We start from the raw sequence: 12,768 nt of genomic DNA, 5'->3' as shown, positions 1-12,768 counted from the left end.
TCATTTGACAAAACGAACTCCGTCGTTACTGCCAAAATATGTTGACGTCAATTACGTTAATTACTGGATGTTCCATGCCGATGATTTATCGTTTTAAGACCGAGACAACATCTCAAGGAAGTCGACGATTCTGAAAACCCAGAATTACACGAATCACATGACAGATGCCTTGATTATTTGAACGGCTATATTTATTACGACGCGATAAACCGTCCTTCATGGTGGAATAAACAAATTACAAGAAAAACTTTGTGCCATAAATTTTTTTTGCTAAAAAGAAATCTGGCGAAAAAATTTTACGCGTAGTGACGCAAACTGAAAAATTTGTACCTTCTCTTGAACTGCGTACATTTGGCCCACTAATTTGGTTTACCAAAACTCATCAAAAACAGCCTAACCAAACATTAGGCAGCGTACAAAGATTGACAAACCTGTGTATCACGTAGGCAATAAAAGCAACCCCTTCAATTCCACTAGAAATATCTCTTTTGGAAATATTTATATAAATATATGGTATACCATATATATGATATAGTTTGTCATAAAAGAGAAAATAATTTTGAAATGTATGAATTATATATGATAGCTGAACAGAAGAAATCATTCAATCGTTTCTTACATATTTGCAAAGTTCAAATTTTAAATAGCGTAAAGTTAACTTTGTTATTTCTCCATGTTGTCTGCTGACTGATGAATCTGAAAGTTGGTCGGTAGATAAATTTTGGTCTGGTAATCCTAGGTTGGTGTGTCAGTCGCGTTTCGAATTTCACGGGCGCACTGAAGATGGCGAAATGCCGAAACGCGTCCGATAAACCAACCCAGCAGTATAGGCAGACCAAATCGATCGGTAAAGACCCTAATTCCAGTATAAAGTTTTGTGAAATATTTAGGATTCAATTAGTTTTGAGAAGAAAAAATATATTTTATTTATTTACTATTATTTTTACCTTATAAAACTTTTTTTTATATTTTTAATACCTTGCGGACAAACTGATCTCTTCGAACTTAAGATGTCGTCTTTCTCTCTACAGATAGTAGCCAGGCCTGATTAGGACGTTTTACCTTTTTCGTACAAATATTTTCTTGCCCAATGTTTATACCGGCTATAAATTATTTGCATATAATTATTCTGAGTTCATTATTCATTATTTTGAAACTACTACGCTATGTAGTAAAATAACCAAGCATTTGTCAATTTATTATTTTATTACTTGTAGCTGGGTCAGCTGGTTATGTTACTAAACCAAGGACTAGAATTCATATAAGCCTTGGGCAATATGCCACTGTCTTTCAGGCCAGGGAAATCAAGAATCTGGATGTTACTAACAAAAGAATAGACGAGTACTCGAACAGCCAGGCGATGCTAAAGGCAGCGGCAGGGCATAGACAAAAGTTCAGAATTGCTTTAAGGTCCTGACAGACATTGGCAAAAAAAGGCCATTACGATTTTTCGCAGGAAATCCAGGAAAGAATGGCAACGATGAGGCCGATAAACTTCGCCAAGGGAAGTTAAATCAGGACACATATATGAACTGAACCTTTTTGTCAAAACTGTAGAACCAGCAATGGGTTAATAAAAATAAATAAGCCCTCGGATCTATTGGAATGTATTCCGGGAAAGAATCGTGCAAAAAATTTCGTCAAAGGACCTTACGGTAGAATACTAAACCTAGGAAGAATGAGGACTAGAATCACCCTGCTGAACGGACAATTAGGACTCAGGAGGTATACGACAGAAACAAGTCAGTGTCTATTGCCAGGAAAAGAAGAAACAGCAAAAATTGTCCTTTGTTTGTGCGACCTTTACAGGGTGAAATGCCTACTCCTAATCCAGAAGGATATATATATATCGCGAGTGGTTAAAAAAATCTTGGGGTTCTGGTAAAAAGCTTTAAACTTAAGGAAAATCTCTAGGCAATGTTGGAGGTAAATACAGACCAATATTGGACTAGGTATGCAAAGTTGTAAAGAGCCTTTTTACCTTAAACCTTATTATTATTACACTTTATGATATTTTTTTAAATTTTGGGTTATTTCCATGTTATCAAATTTCAAATTTTCTTCTGTGTCAATTTCATGTTATATTTAATTTTAGCCATTTCTTGAATGGAAAGGATACGCTCAGTTCTGCTGGAGTTTCACATTAAGTTCTGATGGTAAATCATATTTTATTTTTCTGTACGTAAATACTTTATTTTTTAAATTTCAAGTTTTTATTTTATTTTAAAAGGCTTTGTACTATTTTTTTTAGTATACATACCGCTGAAGAGTGCACTTGTATCATTATTATTGATAAATAATGGGCACTCTCAACACGACACGCAAGAATGGCACAATTACACAGAAAACAAACACTTTGAGCCCTGAAGATGATCTCAATAAAGATCGAAACGTTGGTACGAAAAGAAAATGTTTTTTCTGAAACCTACATCACTCCAGACCGCATCTCACGATTTCTGAATAATTGTTGTTAAACCTGAGTTTATTTTCTTTTCCATTTTTGTTTTTTATATTACAAAAAAATTTATATGGACTGGAATAATCAAAATTTTGTATCTTTTTGGATAGCTTCCAGTAATTTGTAAAATATTAATTTTTTTATGGTTGTCGCTACCTTACTTTTGCATTTTTTGTGTTTCTTCATCCCCTGACTATTTCCTCGGTTCCTCTTCAATGTTTTATATATTGCCAGACCCAGGCATCGTTTTGCATCTACGGATGCGTCAAATGAAATAATGATATTACACACTGCAAAGTTTAAAGACCCCGTATGTAAATTGCGGTTTGATCACGTTCGTGGTAAAGTAATGCAATATAAACGCAAAAACCGCAAATAGCTCATTTTCCCCTTCATGCACTTTGTCAACGACCTCTGGAAAGGACACATTGTTTATTTTCCTCCACGTGCACTTTGCTACCTAGTCAATTTTTCGGTTAAAAGTCATAAAATTCATAAATTCCTGTTCGAATCCCTTGTCGGAAACTTATACTTTATTTCACGTGCGACGATTGAACTAAAGCAATTATTTAATTATAAGCAATCGCAAGTTGTTAAATACTCTTGAAGTTTAAAATTGTCCCTTTTTTAAATACATCTACGTCTGTGTATTTGCATGAATTAAAAATGTATAATTTCGCAACCTTTTAAATTTTTTGCTGAGCCGGTTTTGTCCTACTATTGTTTGACCTTTTCCCAAGTGATTTTTTTTTAGCGCTATTAAAACAATTTGCAAACGATCTGCTGATCATTTTCTAAAAAACGATTACAAAGGCGATAAAATTAACTGTAATGTTGAATTATAACAAGAATAAATTAATTTTTTTTTTAATACAGACAAGAATCTATTGTTCATATGCGTGTTCATTGTCAACTTTGCACATCAGATCTTTTTTCATATGAGCTATGAGATCTTTTTTAATAACAAAGTGGTCCAATTTGGTATTAATTGTGTGAAAAGTATTATTGTTTAATATAATAATTAAAAATTATCATTATATTCAAAGGAAAAATAAGTTTGGAATGTGTATTTTTTACAGCACTAAAATGCATTTATAAGTTTTTCTCACAATTTAAAATCTAGTGACGTCAAAAGAATTTTTATGGGACGCGGTTTTTATTGACGGGCCATAAAATAAGATTTTACGACATGACAAACAAACCTGCTTCGCTCATTTGGGCTAACGTCTTCTTTTTAACCAAAAAGCGTCATCCAAGGGCGGCGTAGTCCGAAGAACGACAAAAAAATATTTATAATTGTGCCAATTTACATGTATATGACTTGTTGAAATGTTAAAAGCTTTTCAATAGCTTATATTCTAGTTATATTATGGTTTATAAATGGGCTCGTTTGAATGAAAATCTGTTTATTTTTATGTCTTTCCGCTCGGCAAAATGGTACAGTACTAATTATATACTTGATCATTTATTAGTAATTAATTAAAAATAGTATATCTGAATAACTGGACACGTTAGATCAGCTATTGATTTTTTTTCAGACATAGTCCTGGGTTCGGTGCCCAAAATTTTCTCTAAAATTTTCTAACCGCTTAATTAAGTAGTCTTTCAATCTTCCCTGATTATATGAATGTAGCTATTATGTCTGCGAGTAATACTTTATATAATTTTGTAACCCTTGCCGTTTTTGCACCCCATTTTCTACTATCAAATTATATACAAGGTCTTGAGAAAATATTGTGTTTTGCGGTTAAAAAAAGGCTAAGGCGGAAGATGAAAATATGAATAAGTGGTATGTGAACAGTTTTAGCACCTTGAATGCTTCTGACGTTTCATTGCATAGAATATGGGTAGTCAGATGAGGTCAATTACGCAATTGGATTATCCAATATTGGTTGGAATTATAAATTTATATTATTAAGACTTCAAATATTGTCTTAAAAAATAGTAGATAGTAAAAAGTAGTAGATAGTCAATTATGATTGAGATAGACTGTCTGGCAAAAGAGAAAAAGTTCGCATCGAAGTCATAACAAAATTTTGCTCAGAAATCCAAACGTACAGACTACCCAATATAAACATTGATAAACTAAAAGCTTGCTTGTTGCTAAACTACTAGAAGCAACAACAGACACTGACAATTTCTGGAAAAAAGCTCATGCTTTTCGTCTGGAGGACTTCAAATACATTTTGTTCTTTGGTACGATTTTCAGACATTGACCAATGCAGTTAGTTGATAGGTTGACAGAGTAAATTAAGTTTTAAAGCAAAATAACTCCCTTTTCCTAATTGAAATAAAGTTATGTTTCAACGAGACAACGTTCCTGTTCTTCGCGTTTGACTCGACCTGCTTATAATTCTGACTTATCTCCATCTCATGTTTTTTGGTTAAGTACATATTTATATACGTTCTGTGTGGTAGGCATATATTACGTATTTTGTTGTCTGCCATTCTGGGGCGGAGAGACATGAAGGATATAAGCAGGGAGAGGCAACTCATGTATACAAATTAAGTGAAGGCCTGGCCTCGCTCTGCTTATATAACCCTGAGCTATCTTTATCCTAAAATGGTATCGTTCATTAACATTGATATGTTCAAGAAAATTCCAACAGTTTTTATAATATTTTAGCCAAGTTTGAACATTCCATGCTTTCAAAGGAGGACAAAATATTATTTGATCGAAAAAATAAAATAACCGTTTGTTAGGAAAATTCCATGTAAGAAGCTCATTATTGATTAAATATACCAATATTCAAATCCATAAATAGCTGAATAGAGAGACATCAGGGTTATAAGCAGGGAGAGATAAGATCTAGCAAGATATATGTTAATTAAAAGCTACGCTAATATATCCGATTTTCGTCCAACAATGATATTTTTAAGTTAATAGCTGATATGATGGGAATATGCTATAAAGCATAGTGGGATAGACAGATAACTGGGTTATAAGCAGGGAGAGATAACATCTACCAACATATATATTAATTAAAAGCCACGCTAATATATCCGATTTCTGTCAAATATTTAAGTTAACGGCTGATTGATGGGAATATGCTATAAAACATAGTGGGATAGACAGATACCTGGGTTATAAGCAGGGTGAGGCAAGGTTTATACTTGAACAGAAATATTCGATGTCAAGATTTTTGCTTGAACTGCCACACGAGTTACCTCCACTCGCAGTCTGATGAACTCTCGAAAACAGAAACAGGAGTTCCTCACTGATGATGGCGTAATGCCGAACCTTTTGATTAACTCAAAAACCCGCGAGTGGAGACAGACTCACCAAGTGACCCTGTGCCGGTTCAACACGAGTTCACCGACTCACAGACCAAAACCCATCATCAACTCTTGCAATAATTTTGTTCAGACTTTAAGTTAGATTGAAAAACTATTCTGTCAAATTTGAGATAAATCCTGAAAGTTTACCCATCGAGGACGAATTTATCCTATCCATTATTGTTTTTTGGCATGTTATTTTTTCTTTTAAATAACTATACATTTTAAAGTTTATAATCGTTAAAGCAGTGTATGTAAAGTTCTGTTTTAATAATAAAATACTGAATTCGGCCTTCCTACAGTTGATCCTTATATGGAAGGAGCTTTTCCAGAGGATATTTAAATAGCAACCGAGTTAAGTGGTTACTGGACGTCAAAAGAAGATGGCTGGAAAGATTCCAAATGATCGTACTTTTTTGGATAATCCTTTACTATTATAGAAAAACATTTATCGGCGATAATTCAATGTATTCGAATATATTAGGAATACTAATAACGAACGATCATAATTTAAGAACCTATTAAGTTTTTTGTCCTGGTTTTTGGAATGCAGCCAATATTTCTGAATGTTAAGCTATCCAAAATCCAAGACGATTGCGTGACGAGTTGACTTTTTGAACGGATTATTATTTTAAAAAAATATTTGGCAATAAATAGTATAATCATGTCGAGATTCTTCGTCTAGATCTGATAATGAATTTAAGCATAACCATGTTTTTTTATTTTTTATTCTTGGATATTTTTTAGACTGCACACTGTTTTTGAGCGGGAAAAAATATTTGACGGGAAATTCTACGGCTTACAACTGAAAATAAATACATTTATGATATTGGAAGTGTTTGCTTCTACGAATTTATTTTATTACACTAGTACAGTCAAATTGACGCATATACATTTTTTAGATTTATGTTTGACATTTCAAAATCACGTTCGCATTTATATAATTTTTTCTTTTATAATTATAAATGTATATCTACATGGATGTTGTCGGAAAACCCACTGACAAAAGCGAGGATCGTATGTCCAACAAACTCGATAACATACACCAAACACACACTCTTTTACAGACGCACAAACACAATCTACAAAAAGACTCAGCCCTCTCTTCTCCGTTTTTGTTTTCTTAATTTTGTTCCTGATATAAAAAAATTATATAAAGTTTTCGAAAAATTCAGGCGAGGCCTACGATGTGATAAACCCGAACCCGATCTTCCTGTTTCCGCCTATTCTCGTCAGTTTTGTCTATGAGCAGAAGCGTTTCGGCATTCCGCTCCTTCAATGGTTTGCCTGTGCGTTTGTTTTGTCGTGTAATTTTTTAAACTTTACTGTTCTATTTACCGGTTTCAAACGAGGAAAATAAAAACTATCTGGCACAGGCAAATAAAGCTACAAAATCTTTTGTCTGTGTTTATACACTTACAACGTGAATAACAATTCATTAGATTTCGTGGTCCGATTGACCAAATAACATCTTTCAATTAATTAATCTTTATGTAAGGTATGGGTTGAGATAAAAAAGTTAGTGTCACGAGCGGGATTCGAACCCACGACCTTCGGCTAAATACGCCGCTTCTCGGCCACTTGAGCTATCGTGACTTCGATCCACTCGGACACCAACTTGCCATCTCAACCTACCTTACGAATTTTCCCTCCTTTTTGCCATTTTTCAAATGTCGTGCTATCTATTTGATTCTCGGCGACAAATGAAATGGCCACGGAGAGCTTTAGTGAAGATATACTTCATTTAACTTATTAAATTCTTATATTTCGTGGTCCGATTGACGAAATAACATCTTTCAATTATGTGTGGTGATTGGTGACCGTTAATCCTTGATTATTCAGGAATCGTGAGATGCGGTCTGGTGTGATGTGGGTTTTTTCCACATCCTACATGTATTTGTTAAATTTAAACAATGTTTGTAAATCCCAGGCCGTGAAGATGATCTCAATAAAGATCGACACGATAAAGAAAATGTTTTTCTGAAACCTACATCACACCAGACCGCATCTCACGATTTCTGAATGATCATCTTTCAATTAATTAATCTTTATGTAAGGCATGGGTTGAGTAAATAATAATATAATAAGCAGCAGCTCTGCGTTCGAAACCGACATACTTACAAATGGTCTTTTTTTCAAAACCACCGGCACCCTGAGGGTTTATATGAGCTCTGCTGTTATATAAATATAAAAAAATTATTATTGTAAATTGTATAAATTCGTTTTTATGCATACGTACAAAAACACATTTACTTTCATAATTGTACTTGCTATATTCTTTATTTATTTTTGGGGAAATTAACATCCCGCGCTTGGATAAAATTCTTTCTGTCCAAAACGGCAGATTTGAAACAGACTTAAAATGCTGATCGATTAGAAGAAACGGCTTCGAGAAAACTTGTCTATCGAGTCCGAGACTGTATAATTTGGTAAAGATTTCAAAATTCTGTTGCAACAGTTTACATTAAAAATTCAAAAGTAATTTTTAAAATATCGTTTGTTCTTTTCTGATTAATGTTGTGCTGGGAGTTTGTTCAATGTTTATGTTTTACTTTAATAATTTTTAAGAGTTTTTTGGATTTTTTTTTTACTACGATACAGAGCCAATCTCTACAAGCACGTCGTATTTACTTTCGATAGCAAGGGGAAAAGAGCGATGGGAACGACCTCTCCGACAAAACACGATTATTTCACTTTCACTAAAGGTTATATCGGGATTACAGGCTCCCAGCCGATTCCCAAGATCGTAAAAAGTCTTTTACAGAACGGTCCTTGTCTTGTATCTGGGCGCAGGTAGTTTCCGCGTTTTCCGGCCAAACATTTTCCAATGGTAAAAGAGACGTGCATATCGTGAAAAAAAAACTTGCTAATAAAACATAATTTTTGCGACGGTCGCACGCGCTCAGCAATTTTTACTTTCCTTTTCTTTTTACATTTTGGCCCACTTTTGTTTTCAGTTCATTCCGAGGTGTAATTTTATATTACGAATACGGCTCGCTTTCAAACAACGGAAAGACAATTAAACAATAAATAGATAATAGATAGACAAACACTTCCAAGAAGCAAATAAATAGTTTCAGCGTTAACATTATCTTTAACCACCTACTTAATTTTCTAAAAAAACATTTACTTATGTTAGCTAATTGATTTTTGGCAAAATTCTGTAAAACAACAAAGAGCTTTTTTATTTTTATACAAGAAAATTAAACAAAATCGAGTTTTTTAAAACTCAGCTATTAAAGGAAATATACTTTCAGAAAATGAAAAACATATCTAGAAAATATTATTAATTGTTCCCTAAAGATCAATGAAAAATTAATCACTAAACTAATAATTAGTAGACAATACAATTTTGCCAGACTTGGTCCAACAGTACAACATAAACCACAAATAATTATATTGTTATTAATGGTTGATAATGAATAGGATTTCTCCCAAAACTTGGTAATTCGTGTCAATAATGTTTTATTACTATAACTATCCCTTTGTTAAACATAATATTTACTATGTTAAAAAAAGACTTTATTGTTATTAATTTTATCAGTGATCAGTTGGGGGTAATAAATCTCAATGTTCGAGTTTTTTGTTCTTTTTTTCCATAATTTTAAATAATGCTGTGGCGCGTAAACAAGCGAAACCAGGCGAGGACCCTCTTGTTGCATATACATTTTTATTTTTACCTCATCGAAGAACTGATCAGTTAATTAAATTAATAAAAGTCTCAGCTCGGCTTGTATTCAAATTTTATCAAAAAAAAATTTAAGCTTTTTGAAAAATACTAAATTGTGAACGATAATGATTTTTCGCGATGAAATAACGAGGGAGGCAAGTGAAACGACTAGCGAGACGAGACGGAACCGGAAACCTTATAGAATAATACATATATCGGTCAATGTAAATCGAAAAACTCAGTTAAATTTTTTTTTCTCTTCTCTTTCAAAACAAATGAATTTGTATGCAAACATTGTAAAGTTTACATAAAAAACGTTCCAAATAAAAATCAATGTTGAATAGTTTATTTTTTATCTTATTATGTAAATTTTCCCTAGTCGGAGACAACCAAAAAACAATTTTATAAAAATATTTTTATTACTGGATCGATTTCGGGATTATAAATAATAATATTTAAAATTAAAAAACCTAATTTATGATAAAATAGTTTTTATGAATAATGACTGAGTTTGGTCCAAATCTAAGTTTAGCTTAATAATTTTAATGTTTTTATATTAGTTTCTTTTAAAAAATTATATTATTAATTGTTAATTTCATAATTTCCTAAAAAAATATGTATATTTAGTTTTATAATTTGTTTATCAAATTTTACCACTGCTAAATTTGTAAATCAGACTTTAAATTATACCATGTGTTAAATTATATTGCTACATAAAATCTAAGTTTTTGTTATTTTATATTTTATACTGTGAATTGTTTTATAGTTAAATGCAATAACAATATAATTTTTGTATCTGTAAAATTTCTGATTTGTTTATGTGATAGTACTGTATAAATAAACCGGCCAAAAATGTATAGATTTTGTATTTGTTTGTTTAATGAGGATACCTGTTTGTTTATGTGCTATCAAATTATGGAAAATCGATAACACTGTTTGATAAAATATAGTGGAAATTTATCTCAATGATTGCTGATTGATTTGACATGGAGATTTGTATAAAAGAAAATCCTGCAAAAAAATATCCCTAAGGGGGCAGAGTTGTTTTTCGATGAAGACTAGTTCCAGGCAGAATCATTTTCGCCTGATTGTTAAATTTTTTTTTTGAAGACGTGGAAATATATCGCCGTAATCTGTCATGATTATCTCACCTTAATCCCTGAAGTGTATTTTTTTTTGGTAATTCTTTTATGGATGGAGGTGAACACTTCTCACAATCACTACCGACTCACTGACTGTCTTTTGAGGGGCCGTTCTACCCTCACTCCACGCTAGTGCATAGGGGGGAGCCAACTTTCATTCAGTAGGATTTTTTTTCACCTTTTGATTTATTCCTAATAAATTGTTGTTGTTTTTTTCCCGAGAGCCCGAAGGATTCGATTCTTGACGTCGGTACCATCACGATTAAACGTTTAGATGTAAAGTTTTGTCGAAATCTCCGAATTATAAAGTTCTTAACTAATGTATAATTAAAACTGATGATTTTTGACAACTCGCAGTTCAGACTTTTCATCCGTATTTTGACAACTTATTCTTTTTCAAAATACAAAACCGTAAAATTAAGTAAAAGAGTCTCATGACTGTCATCGCTGCATATTTTAACTGGTTACTTTTCAGCAACAGACTATGTTTCTTCGATCCGTCCTCGTTTTTTATATTATTTTCAAAATGTATATCTGCTAAACAAACATTTCTTTTAATATTTGATATTAGTTTAGATAAGCAATTAAGTTTAATTAAGTTGTCAAAATATTGGGCAAGATCAACTTTGCATCGGCTTTCAGTTAGTTCTATAGTGGACATACGTGGTCCGGATCGAGCATTGCGTTACTATTTCAGTAACAATTGGGTATAAGGTCCAATCGGAATATTTGGTACGGAAGGCTATTGTGGTTGAAGCGCAGTTAATGATGGAAGTAAAAAATTCACTTGGGCCATGTATTTAAGAGAACGAAGTATTTTAGGATTTCTGGTTGGATCGCAGAATAAAATTTACCTTTTTCTCGTTTTGAGTAGTCGTACATTTGTTGCCACTTTCCTCCTGCATACCTTATACAATGAGCAATGGTAACAGTCGGTGTCACTAGCCGTCTAAGACCCCCATGAAGTTCTGCATCCTTTGCCTGTTCGTCCGCAAGGTCATTGAAGTGGCTCCACATAAGGTAAATTTTTTGTTCCCTTCCGGGAATTAGCGAGTTAACTTTCAAGATATGCTTTCTAAAGGGCCAACGCATTCTGATTATATGTCACAATGATTGTCGGGTTCCTAGTCACTGAATTGTGGATGTATATGTGCGCTTCCCTAATGGCCAGACACTCAGCTACTAAGGTGCTCGTTATATTTGGCAACGTGAACTTATCTGTATGTTGGGTATAAGGGTGGATACGACCCTTATCAACAAACGCATATCCTACTCCTGTTTTGCCTTTAGACCCATTCGCTTAAATGTCACCTCTTCTTGGACACTTCTGGGCTGTGAGATTTTATTCCGAGGTAATGGTCTTTGTGCTGTGGGAGATCAATCCACAGACCTTGTTTCCCAGTGTGAGCTCTCTCTCAACTCTCAAAGGAACGGTCCTTTTTTGGTATGATCTTGAGCGGGGCCATGTGTGTACAGTTAACGATTTAACAACTGGATGCGATAGTTTGAAGCATGCCGCAAGGAATTTCCCTGCTAGGTTCTCTCGTCTGGTTTGCAGTTGCGGGGTATTGGCTTCTCCTAAAAGTGCGTTGGTCGGGGTGGATCTCATCGCTCCTAAACATCCGACCTCAGGTAACTTAATTTGATCCAGCTTTTTCAATATGTACTTGACAGCATTACTGTAAAAAATGCTTCTTTAATCCGTCCTGAAGCGGATAAGTACATTATAAAGGATTATACACACTTCCGGAGGACCTATCTTACTTTGGTAATGCCCCTAAGCATATTTAAAGCCTTTTCGCAGTTATTTACGATGTGCTGAACATTTTCTATCCAAGTTAGTTTTTTATCGAGTAAAACCCCTAAAAATTTCACCGCGTTGCGTAAGTCGACCTAATTCAATAAGTCTAGGAACATTTTCTTTCTTTTTTCGAGATACGACCCTTGCAGAGCTTTTGTGTTGGGAGACGGTAAATCAGGCCCTATCCCATCTATTGTAGTAAATTTCTCAAAAAATTAGTTCACCACGGTTACCGCTGAATCATATGTTACTTGTGCCGTGTATACAGTTATTATAATTCATCAGCGAATTGTATGATTTAGATACCCGTGGATACAATATGTTGATATGATGCGGTATACAAATGAGAAAGTAAGGGGCTTAAAACAGCACTTTGGGGAAAGGCAGGTGTGCACTTCTCGACGACCAATTATCTGCCCGT

The 12,768-nt window shown here is 33.6% G+C and overlaps 1 protein-coding gene across 4 annotated transcripts in view; it reads right to left on the bottom strand.

The window, feature by feature from the left end:
• The window catches only part of LOC106669863 (scavenger receptor class B member 1), a 142,154-nt gene that overhangs the window by 104,977 nt on the left and 24,409 nt on the right, over nucleotides 1–12,768 (bottom strand). The window contains exon 1 of one of the 4 annotated variants that reach the window (XM_014399681.2): nucleotides 10,556–10,647. The exons of 2 other annotated variants lie outside the window; for them this stretch is intronic. The gene's annotated coding sequence lies outside the window, so the exon portion shown is untranslated. Of the gene's footprint in view, nucleotides 1–10,555; nucleotides 10,648–12,768 lie in introns of those variants that run through there. One more of the 4 variants, XM_014399682.2, reaches the window with a different exon arrangement.

The sequence above is a fragment of the Cimex lectularius genome, unplaced genomic scaffold (genome assembly GCF_000648675.2).
Source record: "Cimex lectularius strain Harlan isolate CLEC.00 unplaced genomic scaffold, Clec_2.1 scaffold76, whole genome shotgun sequence".
Lineage (NCBI taxonomy): Eukaryota > Metazoa > Arthropoda > Insecta > Hemiptera > Cimicidae > Cimex > Cimex lectularius.
The sequence above is the reverse complement of the archived record's forward strand: the minus strand, read 5'-3'. Positions and strand labels throughout refer to the sequence as shown.